The sequence below is a fragment of the Bufo bufo genome, chromosome 4 (genome assembly GCF_905171765.1).
Source record: "Bufo bufo chromosome 4, aBufBuf1.1, whole genome shotgun sequence".
Classification (NCBI taxonomy): domain Eukaryota; kingdom Metazoa; phylum Chordata; class Amphibia; order Anura; family Bufonidae; genus Bufo; species Bufo bufo.
In genome coordinates this window covers 496467483-496491503 of record NC_053392.1, presented here as the reverse complement: position 1 = coordinate 496491503, position 24021 = coordinate 496467483, and positions in this window count along the sequence as shown.

Below are 24021 nucleotides of genomic sequence, written 5' to 3'. Positions count from 1 at the left end.
ATATATATAAAAATAAAATAAAAATGAAAACCTGGTAGGGGGAGAAGGGAAAGGAAGACTAAAGCAGTAACTTAAGCAGAAGGTTAGGGGGGGGGGGTATTGGGGAGAATGCCCCCAAAGCGACGCTCAGTTGATTCCTCTTCAATTAAGTCTGGGACTAAGACCCCAGAGAACAAAATCGACAAGTTTCTGAAATCGCCCTTTTCAAATGAAAAGAACCTAGCCAAAACTAAACCCCCTGCCAAACTGAAAAAATTCGCTAAAACTTCCCAAAATGATGAACTTTCTGAGGATGGACTGGAGGGGGCAGACCAGGAGGCAGGCGAGGACTGTCTCTCTGCACAAATGCGAACTGAATACGACCCATCTGTCTTGGACAAAATCCTATGCGCTGTGGAAAATAATGGCACTTTAGTGCAAGAAATGTCCACCCAATTGGGGTCAGTGCAGAGCGATATTTCATTAATAAGAGAAGACCTAGTAAAGATCCGGGACCGAGTCCTTAGTGTGGAAAAAACTGTCGACTTTTTGCAAACGGACATGGATACGTTAAAATCTAAAACTCTGCTTCTAGCCTCAGAAAATCAAGCACTTCAAAACAAACTAGAGGACTTAGAAAATAGGTCAAGGCGCAACAATGTCCGCATAATTGGTTTCCCAGAAGGAGTGGAAGGCCGACAGCTGGAGGAACAACTTAAAGATGTGATTATGCATAGTTTCGGCAGCGATAATTTCTCTTCTATGTTTCAAATAGAAAGAGCCCACCGAATTCCAGGAGGGAAATTGACTCCGGGGAGACCGCCGCGTGCAGTGTTAATCAAATTACTACTATCCGCGGATAGAGATATGATCCTGAAAAGAGCAAGAGAATGTACACCTATTGAATACCAGGGCACTAATCTGCTCTTTTTTCCTGACTTTGCGCGGCAGACCCAGGAAAAAAGGAAAAGCTTTATAGAGATAAAGAAACGCTTGGCGGCTAAGGAGATTAAATATTCCCTACAGTATCCTGTGAAATTAAGAGTAATTCACAATGGGACCTCTCTTTTTTTTGAGACACCACAACAGGCATCAGACTGGATGGATCAAATAGGCATTTGAAATTGTGTACTACTATGATCGGAGGGATGGAAGGGGGGGGGCCAGGCTGGGGGAGAACGGCCGGTGGTTAGAGGTTCGCTGAGTAGTTCGGGCGGATCAATAGATGGGGGGGGGAGGGGTACCCACCTTGCAGGAATGTTTTTTTTTTTTTTTTTTTTTTTTCTTTTCTTTTTTTTCTTTTCGGTGAGCGATGTCCACTAGAATAGTAGCTTGGAATGTCAGAGGACTTGGGGAAAGAGTTAAAAGGCAAGCGATCATGGATGCATTAAAAAGATATCTTCCAGCAATTATTTGTATAGTAGAAACCCATTTAACTAAAGAAACCTTGTTCCGTCTGACAACGGGATGGCAGTCCCAATCGTATCACTCCACCTTTACTGGCTCCTCTAGGGGTATTTCGGTTCTGATTCATAACTCCATAGATTTCACCCTTATAAAATCCTACATAGATGCTCAGGGCAGATTTATCTTCTTGCATGGTAAGCTGCATGGCGACAGCTATATTCTTGCCTTTTTTTATATACCTCCGCCATTCTCAATGTACCCACTGCTTCAACTAATGCTATTTTTTGAAAAAAGACCAGAATGCCGCTTAATCCTGATGGGGGATTTCAATGCGGTCCTTGACCCTAATAAAGATAGATTTTCAATAGATGCAGAAAGGGGGAGGAATTTCTGTAATTCCCCGCTGTCTCAATTTTGTTTAGAGGTTGGAGTGGTGGATATATGGGAATATCTTGGCGGTGGAAAGAGAGTATATTCTTGTGTCAGCAGGGGGGGTAGAGCAATGTCTAGGATCGATTTAGCACTCACCAATGAGAGCAACTTGAGTAATATCTGCAAGATGCGATACGGAATAAGAACAGTTTCGGACCACTCACCCGTACTGATTGAGGTTTCCAGCGGGGAGAATAAGGATATTAGGGGGCTAGGATTTAAGCTGAATCCATACTGGCTTACTATTATGGACAACCTGCAGTCGATTAAACTATTGATGTCCTCCTTTTGGGAGGTCAATCTTCCCTCCGCCAGTATCAATACAGTATGGGATGCCTCGAAAGCATATTTGAGAGGGGTTTTTATAAGTGAGATTGTCGCAGCAAAGAGAATATTTAGGAAGAAAGAGGAGGAATTGGTTCAGATTGCTGTACTTACAACTGAGAGATATACTAGCCATCCAACTGAACACAACAGGGAAGAGATGCAGAAGGCTAGCTGCTCTCTGGAGAAATATGTAACAGAGAAAGCAAACCACAGGGTATTTTTTAAGGGGCTTAATTACTTCATCGAGTCTGGACGCCCGGGGAAACTTTTAGCTAGAATTATTTCACAACAAGATAAGAAAAAACTATCCATTACTTCGATCCGTAATGTAGAGGGCAAAACCATAACAGATTTAGAGGGAATTGAGAATACTTTTTTACAATACTTTGCCCAGACATATAGATCCTCCCCTGGTCTGTCAGCTGAACTGGCGATGCGTTTCCTGGAGAGGATTTCGTTTTCTACTTTGAATGAAGTTCAGAGGGAGTGTCTCGAGGAGGAGATGTCTCTTGTTGAGCTGCAGGAGGCCCTTGGGTCTGTCTCGGGGAACTCATCGCCAGGAGTGGATGGCCTTCCATACGAGGTCTATCGCAAGTATAGTGATGTCATCCTCCCTCAGTTGCTAGAGGTTTTCTCCCGGGCAACACAGGGAGGGAGACTACCAAACTCAGGCGTTCTTAATCGTAACCTTGGTTATGAAGGTAGATATCCTTTAATTATTAAACATCAAAGGGTTGCATATCAAATTCAGTTAGGGCCCGGGACAACAGCAGAGGTACACATAACCGCCTGTACAAGTACATCTGTGGCTGCCATTTTTTCTATACATTTTATCTGGCTTGGACTGGACAAAAAAGGAAATTTTCTATTATTTTTGGAAATTTTATATAAGATTCTGCCCTCAAAATAGATGACATTGCACAAGTATTTGGTGATATTGGTGGAATGTGATAAAATATGATAGGCAAATTCTTTAGGCTATGTCCACACAGCAAAACTCTGCCATTGGTTCAGCAGAATCCACATTCAAATCAAGAGTTTCCTATGGAACTCAATGAAATACTCTTGACCACATGCACAAATGTTGTTTTTTTCAGTAGCTGATTTGAAAAACTCTTGAGAAGTGACATTTTACTTATTGGAAGCAGATTTAATTGTGGATTCCATAGAAGTCAATAGGGAAGGAGAAAAACCTCAGTCAAAAATACCAAAAAATCCTTTAAAACCAACCACCAAATTTGAACTCCACCAAAAATGACCTGTTTTCAGCTATTGACACTGCTACTGATTTTTCTTCTGTGTGAACATACCTTTATGCATAATGAGTTTCTATACATCAATCAAAATAATTAAGCAGATGTCAGAATCTGTATGGGAATGATTAAGTAACAAAAGGAAGATTACATAGACCTTTACAATATATGTCATGGTCTAATTACATTATCTGGATTTCTGCATGGCTTACTAATAAAATGTGGTCTCATTTTGTATGGCTCTATGACGTGCCAGTCCTTTAGTTTTCCTGCCAGAAGTTATGAATGAGTTAATAGCCGTTTACAATGAAGATCCAGCAGGGTGTTACTAGTTGGGGGTGTGTCCTTGTACAGTCTGACACTATACAATCAGGGCTGCCAGTGTTATACTGGGATGGGACAACATTTTACACCCATCTGGACATTTGCTGCAAACTGCTAGTAATTCATTCATGGCACAACATACGGTTATATGAATGGAAGCTCCACAATTGGATGCAAGTAGCTGCTAAAACAGACACGTCTAGAGAGGGAACCTGTCACCTAGTAAAAGCATATTAAACTGTCAGCATTACCTTATTGTCACCTGTAGCATGATTCCAAAGTTGTTTGTGTCTTTGCTATTTGATGTGCCAAAAGTCTGAGAAAATAATTTTATTCAACTGCGCACACTATGGAAATTGTGGTCTTGAAGTCAAAGGGGCAGCGGCTTTCTCGCCTAAAGTCAAGCTTGCTGCGCCCCCTTTCCCGCCTCTTAGCATGAGCCATGTCCCCATCATTCACATTCACATTGTTCCCTGCCGCTGTGAACTCTAGTTTTCAGTGGCTCAATGCGCAGTCTCGCGTGCGTGAGCACACCACTAATCATTCACGTGCATATGACGTTGGGGTGTGTATAACTTTTTGATCACTTTTTATAAAACAAAATTGTGGGAGGTAAAAGTGATGAAAAACGGCGAATTGGCAATTTTTTCCTGTTACGCCATTCACCATATGGGCGTACATAGTACGGGTGTTTTCACATGCGGCGATGCCCATGATGCAATTTTTTTATAAATTATTTTCATTTTGGGGAAAGAAGTGTGATTAGAATTTTTATATATATATATATATATATATATATATATATATTTTTTTTTTTTTTTTTTCCTTTTTTTAGATCCCCAAGTGGACCCAAAAATGCAATCATCAGATTGCAATTTGTGGAATTTTCTTCATTATCCTATACAGATTTATTAGAATTCAGTGCTACCACCTGCTTGCCTGAATTGTAATATACAAGTAATTAACCTGGAAGCCTAGTACAGGCTCAAGGTCATCACTTACTTGGAACGCCTTCCCCAATCTCTGCCCAGGGGTGGCGTTCCTGCCTGCGAAGTGCGCGCTTTCGGGTTTCCAGCCTCTCAGATGCTGTGGTCACATTCGACCATGGCATCTGAGGGGTTAAATGTCCGTAATCGGCATTACCGCCAATCATGGACATTAGCCGTGAGTGTCTGCTGTATGAAAAAGCAGTTACCCAATAGCTATGACTCTCACTCCGCTCCGGAGCGTGCGCCATCTTTAAATACCCGACATTTGCCGTACATGTACGGTGGATGTTGGGAAGTTTGTCTGAGTTGCCTTATATCTTCTCCCATGCTAGTAATTGCCTTAAAATAAAATTTCTAAAATTATATATTCACCTGTTTCTTCTCGACCATTGTCTGCAATGTAGCCCTGGTCCTCCTCCCAGTATTTGCATACCTGTATATCACCACTGCAGCATTTGAGTAGAAATACATTAGTAATAGTAAAATTTTAAGGCACTTAATGGCATTCAGGAAATTTTTAGGCAACTCGGACACCCTCTTTAAGGGCTCATGTGCCAGCCTTGCCTGTATTGTGGGCCGCAATCACTTGTATGGGTCTCAATCTGGAAGATATGGAGCAGAAGGCCACAAAAGCACTACGGAGCGCTTCCGTGGCATTTTGGGTCCGTGCCTCCACACCGCAATAAAATAGAACATGTTCTATTTTTTTTTGCGGTGTGAACGGATTGCGAACCCATTCAAGTTGAATGGGTCTACATCAGCGCATTTCACATGTACGGTGCCCATGCAATGCACAGCAGGGGTGGCACACGTAAACACGAAACATGTACTCATGCGAAGGGACCATGGGCTTTTTCTGTACCTGTCCTTCCTACGTACTGCCTAAATTGTTTAGCTACATCAAATAAAAGCTACATTTGAAAGAATTTAAAATAATTCTTTGTTTTACAATTTTTTGCCTGTCTTTAACCCCATAATGCACATTATAGGGCATTAGTGTGCAGGGGTTGTATTGAGCAAGCCGCAATGTTAAGCCCGCTCTATATGTGGCAGATGCCAGCTGTATAACACAGCTGCCACCTGGCCGCAATGGCCGGGATAAGGAATGACGCTGAACCCAGTCATTTAACTCCTCATATGCTGTGGTCAATATCGATCGTGGCATCTAGGAGGTTAGGCAGATGTAGGGGCTCCCTTCACCTTCCAACTGGAAATCACATTGCTCGGATCAGTGGCCTTATAAAGGTTCCCAGGCCTGCTATAATTAACTGCTTGTAAAACCGTGAGCGAGGAACAGCTCAGCAGACAGTGTCTCAGAATCCCATAGATCACAATAGTATTCTATTGTGGTGTATGGGACAAACAATAAGAAGATTGCACGTTCCAGACTAAAAGTTACCAGGAAGAAAAAATGTATATCCCTTTTCCCAATTTTACATATAAAAGTAAACAATAAAAAAATTAACAAACTGTATCGCTGCATCCTAACATGCTCAAAGTATTAAAATATAAAAATATTTTTTTTCTGCACGGTGAATGGCATAACGAAGAAAGAAAATCCACAATTTGCCATTTTTGTTCATCTTGTCCCTCCCCCAAATTTTCTTTAATAAAAGTGAAGAAAAAGCAGTGTGTACCCCAAAAATGATACCAATAAAAACTAAGCAACTTAAAATAAATAAAAAATTTAAGTAGTAAAACAAAATAAAAACTATACAAATTTGGTATCGCCGTGTTCTTATTGATTTGTAGCATAAGGACGTCATTTTTAGCTGTAATATCAAACCCAAAAAACCTTTGCGTTTTGCAATACAAAATATGGTAAATTAAATGGTGCCATCAAAAAATAAAACTTCTGCAAAAAATAAGCCCTATGGCTATATGAACGTAAAATTACAAAAGTTATGGTTGGAATGTGGGAAGGAAAAAACAAAATTGCAAAAATGAAAATGGGCAAAGTCCTCAGGGCTCTGACCAAAACACAAATCATCTTCAGCCATTTTTAGTTGCGTAATTTGGGTCATTGTCTTACTGCCTCAAGGCAGATCTTTTCACCTTGAGGTCATGAACTGTTGCCCTTACATTCTCCTGTAAAATGTTGTGATACTCCTTAGAATTTATTGTTACCTCAATGATCACAAGTAGGGATGAAACAAACTAAGTCGATTTGCATAATACTTTGTTTGAATACTGTACGGAGCGCTCTGTTCAGTATTAGAATGTATTGGCTCCGATGAGCCGAAGTTATAACTTCACAAAGTCTCACGAGACTTTGCATAACTTCATAAATCAATTTCTACTGTAAAAAAAAAACATTTTCCAAACTCTGGTTTGATTCCAAGGTACCACTTGGAACCTAACCGGAGTTCAGGAAATGTTTTTTTACAGTACAAATTGATTTATTGAGTTATTATGCGAGACTTCGCGAAGTAATAACTTTGGCTCATAGGGGCCAATACATTCTAATACTGTACGGAGCGCTCGCTCCGTACAGTATTCAAATGAAGTATTATGCAAATCGACTTCGGATGTTTCATCAGAAGTAGATTCGCTCATCCCTAACCACAAGGTGTCCAGGACCTGAGGCAGCAAAGCAGCCCACACCATAATGTTCCCTCCAGTATGCTTCACAGTTTGGATAAGGTTTTAGTGTAGTGTGCAGTGTTCTTTTTCCTACAAACATTATGGTGTTATGTATTTGAGCTAAAATGTTCTACTTTTGTCTCATCTGTTCATAGAACATTTTCCCAGAAGCACTGTGGAACATCCAGGGTCTTCTTGGCATACTTGAGACTGTACACAATGGGGGAGATATATCAAGACTTGCACATCCATCCGTCAGTCTTGATCTCCCTGCTTTGGCGTGAGAGGCGCCTAATTTATTAAGAGGCAGAAGCCTGTTAACAAATCAAGCTCATCTCTGCCCTGCGCCAGAAACTGAAGTCTATGACCGCTATAAGCTGGCGTAGACTTCAGCTGTAACTTCTGGCAAAAGTTATAAGCTAAGCCCGCCTCTTTCCCGAAATAGCACGAAGCCTAAAAAGTCGCAAATTATGGCGCGCACCATATTTTAACTTTTTTACGCCACTGTAATAAGCTTCAGAAATGTCCCTCAATATTTTTTTTATGAACACCAGCAGCTATAGCAGGTCTTCTGTAGTTTATATTTCTTTTTGCTCTAACCCTTTCAGGATTGCCCATTCTGTTTTTAGAGTGATCTTAATAGTATGCCCGTTACCAGCATAGCAACCGTCCTTGATTTTCTCCATTAGCAGGTAATTTGTCTAAGGGCTGTATTACACCAACAGATCTGACCAATTTCTATCCAATCAGACCACTAATTGGTGTGTATAACAAAAGATCTACGTGTGTAAATGGCCACCTGAACAATGATTGGTCAGGAAATCTGTCAGATAATCTATTGGTGTAACACAGCCCTAACTTCTGGATTGATTGTTTCTGTAGCCTTTTCAAGCATCATGCATCTCTATAACATGTCTTCTGAAAACTGTTTGCATCAAAGCATGGTTCACACTAACCAATCTTTCTCGAGAACATATTTCTAGTACAGCTCTGACTAAGTCAACCATCAGAAGGTCAGATAGCTAGAGGCAGTGGAGTAGAAAAATTCCTTCCCTTTAAAAAGCACGCTATTTACCTTATCTGCCGCTCCACATTGCGGACCGACAGCTGCAATATGACATAGCGCTCCGACTATACCTGCAACAAGACAGCCACCCCGGATTAAATCAGCTATCCCTTATGGGATGTATTTTTTTCTACAGAAGTGCAAGTATTGGACCCTCAGGGCCAATTGTGTTAATAACTTTTGGTGCTATAGCAATGGATATTTGACATGCACTTTGTAGGGGGTGGTCCCTGATGAAATTGAATCATTGTCTAAGGGCATTTAAGGTATCTTGTGCATATTTAATTGCAGGTCATATAGATCATCAGTAAACCTGATATAATTCAGGCACTATATTTAAATCTAAATACAGCAAACGTATGTTGCCATTGTATATATACCTACAACAATTTGTTAGTCTAGACATTTAAAACAGAGAACCCTCAGGTTGCCATTTGATATATATTCTGTGATTGACCTGACGTGTCCAGGCTACCACAGTATGCGATTGATTTTTTTGTAGGTTAACTTTCACTATTGTGAGCTGTTTCCTCTATATATCTTGTACCCATTTGGATATAATTCCATCTGATATTGTCCCCTGTTGAGCTGGGGCCTGGTTGGCACAGTGAAACGCGTTGGAACTTAGGGCTATATATATATTATCTTTGGGTTAGAATTGATATATACACTTTTTGATATTGATTCTATATATATATATATAGTACAGACCAAAAGTTTGGACACACCTTCTCATTCAAAGAGTTTTCTTTATTTTCATGACTATGATGGCATCAAAACTATGAATTAACACATGTGGAATTATATGCATAACAAACAAGTGTGAAACAACTGAAAATATGTCATATTCTAGGTTCTTCAAAGTAGCCACCTTTTGCTTTGATTACTGCTTTGCACACTCTTGGCATTCTCTTGATGAGCTTCAAGAGGTAATCACCTGAAATGGTCTTCCAACAGTCTTGAAGGAGTTCCCAGAGATGCTTAGCACTTGTTGGCCCTTTTGCGTTCACTCTGCGGTCCAGCTCACCCCAAACCATCTCGATTGGGTTTAGGTCCGGTGACTGTGGAGGCCAGGTCATCTGGCGCAGCACCCCATCACTCTCCTTCATGGTCAAATAGCCCTTACTTTCAAAGTTTTCCCAATTTTTCGGCTGACTGACTGACCTTCATTTCTTAAAGTAATGATGGCCACTCGTTTTTCTTTACTTAGCTGCTTTTTTCTTGCCATAATACAAATTCTAACAGTCTATTCAGTAGGACTATAAGCTGTGTATCCACCTGACTTCTCCTCAACGCAACTGATGGTCCCAACCCCATTTATAAGGCAAGAAATCCCACTTATTAAACCTGACAGGGCACACCTGTGAAGTGAAAACCATTTCAGGGGACTACCTCTTGAAGCTCATCAAGAGAATGCCAAGAGTGTGCAAAGCAGTAATCAAAGCAAAAGGTGGCTACTTTGAAGAACCTAGAATATTACATATTTTCAGTTGTTTCACACTTGTTTGTTATGTATATAATTCCACATGTGTTAATTCATAGTTTTGATTCCTTAAGTGTGAATCTACAATTTTCATAGTCATGAAAATAAAGAAAACTCTGAATGAGAAGGTGTGTCCAAACTTTTGGTCTGTACTGTATATATATATATTCAGTGAGGTGTAAAATTGGCTACAATTTTTTGACTTGACTATTGGACTGACACTTCTGTCTATGACACTGCGGTGATGGGGCTTTTTCCTGTATCAGGGACTCCGTAGGGTGATCAGGTGGTTCCTGACACGGGGTCGTCCCTATCGGGGAAGCTATTCCGTTTTTAGGCAGAGATTAAATAGTAATAGGGAAAGAAATAGGGAAAGATATTTTCTTTTCTCAAAAATCTAATACATGTATAAAAGCAAGTGATCTTTAAGTATTTTAGTGAGTATCATTAAAAGTTATGTTTTAAAGAGGACCTTTCACTAGAATAAAAAATGTAAACTAAGCATACAGACATGGAGAGTGGCGCCCAGGGATCTCCCTGCACTTACTATTATCCCTGGGCGCCGCTCCGTTCTCCCGGTATAGGCTCCGGTAGCTTCATATGTTCAGTTCAACTGGGTGGAGCCTGCCAGCGTCTCCTTCTCCCAGGCTGTAGCGCTGGCCAATCGCAGCGCTCAGCTCATAGCCTGAGAGAAAAAAAAAACTTTCAGGCTATGAGCGGAGCGCTGCCATTGGCCAGCACTACAGCCTGGGAGAAGGAGACACCGGCAGGAGAATGCCAAGAGTGCAGGGAGATCCCTGGGCGCCACTCTCCATGTCTGTATGCTTAGTTTACATTTTTAATCTCAAAAGTTTTTTATTGTCAAATATGCATATCAAACGAGTAATATATTCTGTGGACGCAGCCACTCAGCGCGTATTTAAGACAATGCACAAGACTACAATATACAGTGGTCGCGGCCACCTACAAAAATACATCGACAAATTTTGTATATTAAGGACGTTCTACGGCACCCGCTCGGGTGCTGCCAACGTAGAACCGCGACAATTAAAAAGAAGAAAAAAGAACAAGACAACAAAACATAATGAATAACAGGGGAGAATAATAAAAAATAAAAATAAAAATAAAAATGAATAAAAGGGAATACCAATGGAAGGAGGTATATATATCGGTGTGCCTTAGTGGAATATCTGTTGAAGAACCAATCCAGCTTGTAGAGCTTACTCGGAGACAAGTCGATAAATTTCGATTAACTAGGTATAGGGAATTTAACGAGCCAAGATGACCATGCTGAATGGAAATGCTTCAACCTGCTGGTCCTCTGGGCTGAAAGATGTTCAAATATAACATGTGTGGACACTTTTTCAATGAGGTCAATACGGGAGGGAATCTTCACCGATTTCCAATGTTTAGCAATCAGGAGTTTAGCTGTCAGCAGAATATGACAGATTAAGAGTCTAAATTTCTGTGGTAACAAGTCAAGGTCTAATGAAAGGAGCGCCAATGCTGGAGAAAGTGTTATGTTAAAGCCTGTCACTTCTCTCACCAGACCCTCAACCGCACCCCAAAAGGGATAGATTCCCGCGCATTCCCAAAATATATGAAACAGATTACCAGGTGTCTTTTGGCAGCGCCAACATACATTTTCAACGTTGGGAAAGAATCTGGAAAGTTTGGCTGGGGTAAAATACCATCTAGAAAGCAATTTAAGGTAACCCTCCACCAGATTGGAACATTTTGTAGCCTGTAGAGTAATTCTAATAGCTGTTTGCCATTTATTCGTAGGATATGAGACTTTCAGATCCTTTTCCCAATTCAGAAAATGAGCTCTTTTTGAAAGGAGTTCATCACCTATAACTGTTTTGTATATTGAGCTGGTAGGTATACGCGTATCTCTTTGAATATAAAGTATAGCGTTAAGAAGAACTACTGGAAGTTTGGCAATTCTTTTTGGCCCTCTAGCTAAGCAGTGAACAATCCTAGTGTATTGATAATAATATGTGTCTGGGAGTTTGTATGAGGTTTGAAGGCTTGTAAATGATTTAAGAACATCATTGTCATAAAAATCATTCAACTCTTGTATGCCAGCTTTTCGCCAATTATTCACCGAGAAATCCGACATATAGTATTGTAGGATTTCTATAGGTAATTTTATGTTTCTCATTGGAGACGTCGGACCCACCCCATGTAGCAGCAATTTCCATGTCTGAATTGACGCTTTCAGAGTCAATGCTGTAGGTAGTGGAAAGTCGTCGTCTATGGCATGCACTAAGAGAAGAGAGTAAAGAGATCTCCCTTTGTTAAGATCCACTTCTACCTTTTGCCAGCTAGGGGTTTGTTCCTGACTGCACCAAAACTTCAACTGCTTAAAAACAAACGAATTGTAATATCCTTGGAGATTCGGAACCCCTAAACCTCCATGCATCCTATGGCTGTAAAGAATAGAGGCTGCTATTCTGTGAGGGCCTTTGTTCAAAATAAAGGAGAGCATTTGGGCTTTAAATCTTGCAAAGACCGAGACAGGAATAGGGATAGGGAGAGTGCGAAATAGATACAGAATCTTTGGAAGCACCATCATTTTATAGATTACTACCCTCCCTAACCAGGATAGGTCCAATTTGGAGTATTTATTCAGGTCGGCTTGAAGAGAGTTATAAAGCGTATCGTAATTAGCTTTGACTAAGTGTGAAAGCGGGAAGCAGATTTGAACACCCAAGTAAGTGATAAATTCAGCTGCCCATTGAAAAGGGAATTCATCTTCCAGCACTCTCCTCAATGATGGGGGGATTTTGATAGCTAATATCTGGGATTTAGATTCATTAACTTTGTAATAGGAGACCTCTCCGAATTCCTTTATAATCTGCAATGTAGCCCGAAGCGAAGACAAGGGGTCAGATATGGTCAGTATAACATCATCGGCGAATAAACCAATCTTGTGTTGTCGATTGCCTGCTGGAATACCCCGAATCTTGTCTGCCATCCGTATCATTTCCGCGAAGGGCTCCATTACCAGTAAAAAAAGGAAAGGGGAGAGGGGGCAGCCCTGACGGGTACCATTAGTAATGGGAAAAGGGGAGGAGAGGGATCCATTCACTAGTACTCTAGCGGACGGGGAAGAGTAAAGAGCAAGGATCGCGTTTTTAATAGGACCTTGAAAGCCAAATTTTTCTAATACCGCTGATGCAAATCCCCAATGAATTCGATCAAACGCCTTCTCAGCATCTAGGGTAAGAAGCAGAGAAGGCGCTGTCAAACCTCCAGCTTTTTGTAGAAGACCCAATATCCTACGAGTACCATCTGGTGCCTCCCTTCCCTTTGTAAATCCCACCTGGTCACTATGAATTAGTTCAGGTAAAATTTTCAAAAGTCTATGGGTCAATAGTTTTGCATACAGCTTTACATCGCAGTTGAGGAGGGAAATAGGGCGAAAATTGGCAGGTGAATCGGTTGATTTTCCCGGTTTTGGTATAGTGACAATCGTAGCTTGCAGCATTTCAGATGGAAATTGATCTCCATTTAACACCTTATTGAAAAGTTGCAAGAGATAAGGTTGCAATATCGGGGCAAATAGATGATAATACTCATTTGAAAACCCATCAGGGCCGGGTGATTTATTTGGTTTAAGAGATTTAATTGTGGTTTCGACTTCTAAAGCCGAGATTGGGGCGTTCAGACCCTCCAGTTGCTCAATATTCAAAGCAGGTAAGCTAACTTTTTGTAGAAAGGCAGCAATGCTCTCTATAGATGGTTGTAACGTGGTGGGATCTTTGTCAAGGTTATATAACTTTGAGTAATATTGGTTGAAGGATTCTGCTATCTCATTAGGATGAGTGATTCTAGACTTTTTATCGGGAGCAAGCACATAGGGAATGTTAATTTTTTGAGTCAGGGGTTTGACTTTCCTCGCCATTAGCCTACTCGGTTTATTGTAGGATTTATAGTATAACAGTCTCATGGAAGTTAGTTGATGATCATATTCTAACTGGAGAGTGGCGTGAATTTCATTTCTCAAAGACATTAATTTCCTATGAAGCATGACAGATGGATCTAACCTTATTTGTTCCTCCATTTTTGCCTCCTCTTCCAGGAGAGATGAAAGTTTGGCCTCTCGTGTTTTTTTATAGTGTGAGCTCTGTTTTAGCAGTTCTCCCCTAATAGTCACTTTATGGGCTTGCCAGAGGGTAAAAGCACTGATATCTCCTGTATCATTGATAGAGAAGTATTCCTGAATAGCAGCTTCTGTGCGCGGCTTATATTTCGGGTGACGGAGGAGAAAAGTGTTATTTCTCCATGTTTTTTGAGCACCCGTTGGCAATAACTGGGAGATCGAACATGAAATTGGTGCGTGGTCAGACCACGACGTAAGTCCTACTAAGGATCTAGATATCCTAGATAATAAAGATCTGTCCGCGAGAAACAGATCAATTCTAGAGAACGATCTATGCCTAGCGGAGTAAAAGCTGTATTCTTTCGAATTCGCGTTTAAACAACGGAATGTATCATATAATTGATTTTCCCTCAGCCATCGCCCCAAGGATGGAGCCAAAGTTCTGCCTGAACTTGAAGAATCCATACACCTATCTGGAACTATGTTAAAGTCTCCACATATCATTAGGTGACCCTTTTGCACACTACGCGCTTTCCTCAGAACTTTGTTTAGGAACCTTACAGGAGATTTGTTGGGGGCATATATGTTAACTAGGGTCAGCGCGACTGATCCAATAAGAGCTACAAGGATAATGTATCTCCCACCCACATCAGTTATCACTTTCTCAACCTGCATAGCCAAAGAATCTCTGATCGCAATAGCTACCCCAGCTTTCTTTTTGTTAGAATTAGCAAGTAGAACAGTAGAGAAACCTTTGTTGGAGAGATCTGGATGATTATCCTGCATGAAATGTGTTTCCTGAACACATATTATATCAGTCTGTGAGGACCGCACATCTTTCCAAAGTGAGGATCTCTTATAGGGGGAATTTAGTCCCTTTGCATTAATGGACATTATTCTAACCGCCATCATAAATACTAGTACTGCGATGTTGATTGCATGCTATAACATCTACAACCCAAGACCTTGGTGGTGGACAATAGATTGACCCGGGACCATTGGCAAAAAGAAAAATAGAAATGAAGGGGACAAAAACATCAAATAACAATTCCAATGTAACCTGTAGAGAAAACATAGGTTATTCAATAATAACTGGGACTGTCTGGTCTAAGAGGTTCTTAGAAGAAACCTGTACCAGAGAAATTGGGGGTGAACAGTCCGGCCTTACACCGCCATCCCTTCTAATGATAGCAACTTGGCTAAAGGGAAATAAATGCAGTCTAGGTGCTTTTTTTTTTTTTTTTTTTTTTTTTTTTCGCATCAGTCACCCACTGTGGACCAATCCGGGGTCACATGGGTAGAGGATTTCTGTCTAGCTGGAACCGGCGATGAAGATCTTCCAATGTTCCACTTTTTAAGCAATAACTCTCCTTCTTCAGGGTTCCTGATAATAAAAGTTTTCCCATCTTTATGAATCAGGAGTTTCAGCGGAAAACCCCACTTGTATGGGATTTGGAGATCCCTCAGAACTTTGGTTATTGGTGAAAGCTTCTTCCGAGCTTGTAATGTCACCTGTGACAAATCAGAAAATATTTGAATGTCCTGGAACGGCTCTGGTAAGCTACTATTTTTCCTGATGTAGGAGACCAGCTCTTCCTTAATACAGTAGAAGTGAAAGCGTGCAATGACATCTTTGGACGCAGAAGCTGGAAGATGTTTAGGTTTAGGCAAATGATGCGCCCTGTCAATCAGGAGCATTTGTGGATCCTTGTCTGGGAATATCAATTTGAGCATTTCACCCAGATATTGCTGCAAATTAGCCGGAGCAATGGATTCTGAAATCCCTCTGAACTTCAGGTTATTTCGCCTGTTTCTGTCCTCCAAGTCAGCTAACTTAGCTCTCAGCCCTGCTACTTCATCTTCCAGGGTATAATGTGCATCTATTAACTCATTATGGGAGTTGGTTAGCTCCCCCATCTTATGCTCAATATGATTCACCCTGGAGCCCAGGGCATCCACTGCAGATGTAATGGAGGAGGCTACTTGTTGCAGCTGTGAAGTGAGGGATTGATGTACAGCCGTCATCATAGCTTTGAGTGCGTTTTCAGACACAGTCTGATCCGAGCATACAAAGTCCTGCAGGGGATCTGATGTCGCGACCCCCGATGTGGGTGTTGTGACTACTGCGGTGTAACGCGTTATATTTGCGGGGGAAGTATCGCCACTCCTTGGGCCGGCTATGGAGTCACTCACCGGCAGCCTGGTCATCATGGCTTCCCCTCGGTCTGCATCGTCACGGAGCTCACTCCCTCTGGGATCGGGTCTGTACGGTGTGTGCACACGCTTACCTCTCGTCTCTGTGTCTCCCCGGCTAGCCGTAGGAGGAGAAGAGGAACCCTTGGTTGCAGGCGCTGCCGCTGAGCGGTCTTCCTTCTCCTGTCGCGCTGGAGGAGAGACGGGTCTTTGTGGCGGGAAACCGCCATCAGGCTCCTGGGCTGAAAAAAATTCAGTTAAACGTCTGAGACCCGGGCGAGACGCTTTCTTCCTGGTCATCATGTCACTGTGGAGGTAGGAGATGAATCGGTGACTCTAAATCTCCTCTGCCAAGATGCTTGAGGTCGCTTTGCAGGGATGGTGGAGCGGAGCTCTTTCACTGAGCAGCCATCTCCGTCGGCCTTAGTTTACATTTTTTATTCTAGTGAAAGGTCCTCTTTAAGTGGTGATCTCGGCGATACTCAAGAACATATTTGTCAGTAATCAGACTTTGTGTGCCTTTATGTAACAGGGAAAGCACCTGTGAATCCCACATTTTCAATCACATTTCCTTAAAGGGGTTCTCCAGGAATTAAAGGGTTGTTCGAGTTATGAAAAAAAATAATATAGCACTGAAAATCTGATATATAACTGAGCTAAGCAAGTTTTATGCAAAAAAATAAAATATATTTCCTCATTTCCCTGATTCTTTTCTGGCCCTTTGTTTACATGCAATAAAAACATCTCCTCCCCTCCCCCTGCACTGCTAAGGGAGTGAATACAAGTGCTGCCTTGAGTGACATGTCTGCCTGCTGGGAGACTCTGCAGCATGTTGTATGTGTAGGACTACAAGTCCCACCTGTATAATGACACTACTAAGGGAGTGAATACAAGTGCTGCCCTGAGTGACATGTCTGCCTGCTGGGAGACTCAGCAGCATGTTGTATGTGTAGAACTACAAGTCCCAGCTGTATAATGACACTGCTAATACACACAGGATCTTCCCTCTACCTTCTTGTGCAATACTCTCTCTAGTATGTCAGCTCCAGTGCCCAGCATTGTCTCCTCACTGCCTGCAGAGGAAGGGCAGCTGAAGGGGTTAAGAATCCTAGCAGAGAGTAGACGCAGTGAAGGGGGGCGTGGCCAGCGCAGTGACTTCTCATTTACAGGCTTGTAAACGACCTTTATCAGAGCAGGGAGAGAAGCTGACATCACAGGTCATGTGACCCTCAGTGAAATCTGAGAAACCAGCCACTGGAGATAAAGTGAGTTATTGGAAAGCTGTTACATTTGCTTAGTTAGGAACATAGAAAGAACAAAAAAATAACTCAGACAACCCCTTTAAGAAAATGAAAATACTTAAAGGGAATCTGTCACCTATTTTGACCCTATTAAACCGTTAAAATAGCAATGTGCAATAAAGAACCTTCTTACCTACATGTCTTCTTTCTTCTATTCAACTATTCATTCTTATAAAAAAGCGATTTTTCTGATATGTAAATGAGGTTCCAAGGTGCCCAGAGGGGCGTTATTACTCTGCTCTGGTGCCCAGTAACGCCCCTCTTTAGTGCCCAGCCGGCCTTTCTTCCAAGCCCAGCACGCCTCCTCATAAATAAATGTCCTCCCACATACTGGCCGAACGGCGCCGCCCCCTCCCCACTACGTCATTTAATTTATTCATTGCACCATCTTGCTTCCTCCTCTCTTAGCCTACGGCGCCGCCCCCTCCCGATTACGTCATTTAATTTATTCACTTCATCGGGCGTTCCTTCCTCCTCTTTTGGCCTACGGCGCCGCCCCCTCTCATTACGTCACATGTATTCAGAGCACCGGCCCTCCCTTCCTCCTCTCCTGTCCTCAGAAATCCTGCGCAGGCGCAGTATCGGTGAGTGTCTGCGCCTGCACGATTCTCCTGTTCCAGAGGGCAACAGCTTCAATATTGTCACTGGGCATGCGCCGAGCCCAGTGACATAATCCGAGCGCTGTTGCCTCTGAGACAGGAGAGGAGGAAGGGAGGGCCGGTGCTATGAATACATGTGACGTAATGGGAGGGGGCGGCGCCGTAGGCCAAGAGAGGAGGAAGGAACGCCCGATGAAGTGAATAAATTAAATGACGTAATCGGGAGGGGGCGGCGCCGTAGGCTAAGAGAGGAGGAAGCACGATGGTGCAATGAATAAATTAAATGACGTGGTGGGGAGGGGGCGGCGCCGTTCGGCCAGTATGTGGGAGGACATTTATTTATGAGGAGGCGTGCTGGGCTTGGAAGAAAGGCCGGCTGGGCACTAAAGAGGGGCATTACTGGGCACCAGAGCAGAGTAATAACGCCCCTCTAGGCACCTTGGAACCTCATTTACATATCAGAATGAAAAGTTGAATAAAAGAAGACACATGTAGGTAAGAAGGTTCTTTATTGCACATTGCTATTTTAACGGTTTAATAGGGTCAAAATAGGTGACAGATTCCCTTTAAATATTACTTTATTTGTACACTGTGACTTGTTTCTGTTGCAAGGTTCATTACAAAGCAGCTGAGAATATACTGTGATAAAAAAAACAAATTCTCTCTTCTCCATGGTGTGTAATTAGGGTGTGGCTGTCTAATTAGGAGAGGGTAAAAAGCCAGCCTTGAGAGCAGCCCAGTCCTTTTAATCCAGAGGAAACAAAACAGGCTGGTTTTGAGAGCTCCATTTATATAAGCAGGAATATAATGCGAGTTTGCACGTCGCGTGTTTGATTTAAAGGGATTCTGTGATCTCTTTTCAGGTTATAGAGATGCGGACATGTAAGGCTAGATTGCTGCTAGCATGTCCGCAATATACCTGTCCTATAGGGCTGTGTCCTTTTATTTCATTTAAAAAATGATTTAGAGATATGTAAATGAGTCTTGTAAGGTGCCCAAGGGGCTGTACTAACCTTCTTGGTGCCCAGCCACACCCCCTGTGAAGGAGCCCCGTGCCGCCTGCGTCCTCCGAATCTCCTCCTTTCTTCACAGTTAGATTGCCGTAATCTCGCGATTTACATATTTCTAAAATCATTTTTTAAACAAAATAAAAGGACACAGCCCTATAGGACAGGTATATTGCAGAGATGCTAGAGGCGATCTAGCCGCGCATGTCAGCATCTCTATAACCTAAAACGAGGTGACAGAATCCCTTTAACCTCCTCAGGACCGCCGTACGCAGGATTGCGTCTTTGCGGCGGTCCTGTTGTTCTGGGTGGACGCGCCGGTGCGTCCTCTCGCGAGACGCGAGATTTCGTGCATTGCCGGCCCGCGCATGCGCATCGCGGGCCGGCAAAAGTTAAAGAAGTATTTCGTCACCAGCCTGCCAGCAACGATCATTGGCTGGCAGGCTGGCGATTTTCAAAAAATCAAATCAGAAGCCAGATAACAGATCATATTAGTAAATATGATCTGTTATATGGCTTCTCTGCTCCTCTGCTGGTCCTTTTCGTCGGTTGGATCCAGCAGAGGAGCAGACTTCACTGTGAGTACCCACCAACACTACACCTTAGCCCCAGATCACCCTCCATCACCCCCATCACCCGAATTAACCCCTTGATCGCCCCCTGTCAATCACTTAGTGAAAGACAAAAAGTGATCAGTGTAAACTGTCACTTTTTTTTTTTCACTAGTATTGGCTGTTAGGTTTTAGGATTAGTTTAGGCCCCTTGGTTAGGTAGTTAGCGTCAGTTAGCGCCCAGCCCACCGCACCGCAGTCACTTTTATTCGCTGATTAGCGTATCGCTAATCAGCATTTGTACTTTTATAGTATCTGTAAGTGATCAAAACTGATCACGGTCAGATCTATAATAGTATTAGTGTCACTTTAGTTCGCCCTCCACCCAAAACGCAGTGTTTGCCCGATCAGGCCTGATCGGTCGCCCACACGTGCGTTCACCCACGCCCGCCCCACCGCAGTGACAAAAAAAATTTTGTTTTTTGATCACTGCACATTCACTTTACACGCACTGCGGCGATAAAAAAAAATCCGTTTTGATATTTTTTATCAACCGCAGCAGCCTCCGGTACTTCGCTAGCCTCCCCTTTGTAAGACAGGTTTGCTTTTTTTCTTGGGTAGTCTCAGGGAATACCCCTAAATTTAGTAGTCCAAATGGCAAACAGGGGGTATTCTTCTGAAGAGGCCTACAGGATTCTGACCCAGTCGGATGAGGAGTGGGAACCCTCATCTGACGAATCTAGCAGGTCAGAATATGAACCTGTGGAAAGCAGTGGTTCTCTGACCCAAAGTTCGGACGAGGAGGTTGAGGTCCCTGGCAGCACCAGGCGTACCCGGCCCCGTGTCGCTAGACCACAGGTTACGCAGGATCCGCTTCAAGAGCAGCAGAGTGGGGCTGTCGCTGCCGGATCACGTGGTGAGGCATACACCAGCAGCGCAGCCCTTCCTGGACCTAGTACCAGCACTGCCGTACAACATGGTGAAGTGGCGAGCACCAGAAGGGCAGTTGAAGCTGGTGCGGTGGCACGTGCACTAGTTACCCCGTCGCAGCCACCGCGCAGACAGGCCCGTAGAGCCCCTAGAATCCCTGAGGTGCTGGCAAACCCTGATTGGCAGTCACCAACTTCAGCCGCACCAGTAGTTCCCCCTTTCACCGCCCAGTATGGAGTTCGGGTTGAGACGGCTAAAATCGGTTCGGCCCTGGGATTTTTTGAGCTGTTCTTGACTGCGGAACTCTTGGACTTAGTCGTGGCAGAAACAAATCGGTATGCCACACAATTTATATCCGCCAACCTGGGAAGCTCTTATGCCCAGTCTTTCCGGTGGAAACCAGTCCAAGTTTCCGAACTTAAAATTTTTTTGGGCCTTCTCCTCAACATGGGTCTAACTAAAAAGCATGAATTGCGGTCATATTGGTCCACGAACCCAATTCATCACATGCCCATGTTCTCTGCTGCTATGTCCAGGACACGATTTGAGACCATCCTACGTTTTCTGCATTTTAGCGACAACACCACCTCCCGTCCCAGAGGCCACCCAGCTTTTGACCGGCTCCACAAAATTCGGCCCCTCATAGACCATTTCAACCAGAAATTTGCAGATTTGTATACCCCCGAGCAAAACATCTGCGTAGACGAGTCCCTAATACATTTTACCGGGCGCCTTGGCTTCAAACAATACATCCCAAGCAAGCGTGCCCGGTATGGGGTCAAATTGTATAAGCTCTGTGAAAGGGCCACAGGCTATACCCACAAATTTCGGATCTATGAGGGAAAAGATCAGACCCTGGAGCCGGTCGGTTGCCCTGACTACCTGGGGAGCAGTGGGAAGACAGTCTGGGACTTGGTGTCACCCTTATTCGGCAAGGGGTACCATCTTTATGTGGACAATTTCTACACAAGTGTGGCCCTCTTTAGGCATTTGTTTCTAGAACGGATTTGCGCCTGTGGCACCGCGCGAACTAGTCGCGTGGGCTTCCCCCAACGGCTTGTAACCACCCGTCTTGCAAGGGGGGAGAGGGCTGCCTTGTGTAATGAAGAACTGCTCGCGGTGAAATGGAGAGACAAGCGTGACGTTTACATGCTCTCCTCCATTCACGCAGACACGACAATCCAAATTGAAAGGGCAACCCGTGTCATTGAAAAGCCCCTCTCAGTCCACGACTATAATGCGCTCATGGGAGGGGTGGACTTCAATGACCAGATGTTGGCTCCCTATTTAGTTTCCCGCAGAACCAGACGCTGGTATACGAAGGTGTCTGTATATTTAATTCAATTGGCTGCATATAATAGTTTTGTTCTCTACAGTAAGGCTGGGAGAACAGGATCCTTCCTCAAATTCCAGGAAGAGATCATCGAGAACCTCCTTTACCCAGGAGGTTCCGTGGCCCCATCCACCAGTGTAGTTAGCCGTCTACACGAGCGACATTTCCCCAGTGTCGTTGCTGGTACCTCAACCCAACCGCCACCCCGAAAAAAATGTCGTGTCTGTAGCAGGAGTGGAATAAGGCGTGACACCCGCTATTTCTGTCCTGACCACCCTGCCCTATGCTTTGGTGAGTGTTTCCGGAAGTACCACACACAGGTACACATAGCATAGGGATTGCATCTCACAGGACAGGCACACAGGGCTATTAGGGCCCTTTTACTCACAGCTGCTGCAAACCTCTCCTTTCACCTGGGATAAAGTGCATAACGTACTTCGCCACATCTTTGGGCGATTTGCGCTTTGCACATTGTCCCATGGGGAAGGAGAGGTTTGTTCTATAAAGGTAAAAAAAACTAAACAAAAAAAATTACCGGTAAGTAAAAAAGTTAAACGTTCAGTTAAAAAAGTTTCTATGTTCTCTTCAACAGTTAATAAATTTATTGCGTTGCGGCCTGGTTTTTTCTTTTTTGTTTTGTTTTTTTTACCTTTCAGGTGGACCAACCGATCGACTAGCTGCAGCACTGATGTGCATTCTGACAGAAGCATTGCGCTGCTGTCAGATTACACGCAAGTCGGTGTATGCGGCGCTGCAAGACGAGATTTCTCCTCTGCAGTAAAAGATACGTTTGCCGAGGCATATGAGCTGAGGAGGTGGCGGTGTTCATATACTTTGGCAAACACTTTGTATATATATAAAAAAAAAAAAAATCCCGGCAATGATTTATTCATCCACATCGATTGATGTGAATGGAGAAATCGGGTTTGCCAGGGCATACGAGCTAAGTGGGTATGGATGTTGGGCGGAGCTCCTATGTCCTGGCAGACGCCTTTCCCCTCCTTTTTCTTTTTTTGGCAGAGATTTTTTCATCCACATTGATCGATGCGAATGAAGAAATCTGTGCCGTTAATTTTTTTCTTTCAGCCCAGAGGCTGAACGGAAAAAAAAAATCTCATTACCCGTATGCTCAATATAAGGAGAATAGCAGAAACTCCTAATGCTGGCCATACATGTAATGATTGCGGAGACCCTCAAATGCCAGGGCAGTACAAACACCCCACAAATGACCCCATTTTGGAAAGAAGACACCCCAAGGTATTTGCTGAGGGGCTAATTGAGTCCATGAAAGATTGAAATTTTTGTCCCAAGTTAGCGGAAAGGGAGACTTTGTGAGAAAAAAATCCAAAAAATCAATTTCCGCTAACTTGTGCCAAATTTTTTTTGTTTCTATGAACTCGCCATGCCCCTCATTGAATACCTTGGGGTGTCTTCTTTCCAAAATGGGGTCACATGTGGGGTATTTATACTGCCCTGGCATTTTAGGGGCCCCAAAGCGTGAGAAGAAGTCTGGTATCCAAATGTCTAAAAATGCCCTCCTAAAAGGAATTTGGGCCCCTTTGCCCACCTAGGCTGCAAAAAAGTGTCACACATGTGGTATCTCCGTATTCAGGAGAAGTTGGGGAATGTGTTTTGGGGTGTCATTTTACATATACCCATGCTGGGTGAGATAAATATCTTGGTCAAATGCCAACTTTGTATAAAAAAATGGGAAAAGTTGTCTTATGCCAAGATATTTCTCTCACCCAGCATGGGTATATGTAAAATGACACCCCAAAACACATTCCCCAACTTTTTCTGAATACGGAGATCCCACATGTGTGACACTTTTTTGCAGCCTAGGTGGGCAAAGGGGCCGACATTCCAAAGAGCACCTTTCGGATTTCACAGGTCATTTACCTACTTACCACACATTTGGGCCCCTAGAATGCCAGGGCAGTATAACTACCCCACAAGTGACCCCATTTTGGAAAGAAGACACCCCAAGGTATTCCGTGAGGGGCATGGCGAGTTCCTAGAATTTTTTATTTTTTGTCACAAGTTAGTGGAAAATGATGGGTTTTTTTTTGTTTTTTTTTCTTACAAAGTCTCATATTCCACTAACTTGTGACAAAAAATAAAAACTTCCATGAACTCACTATGCCCATCAGCGAATA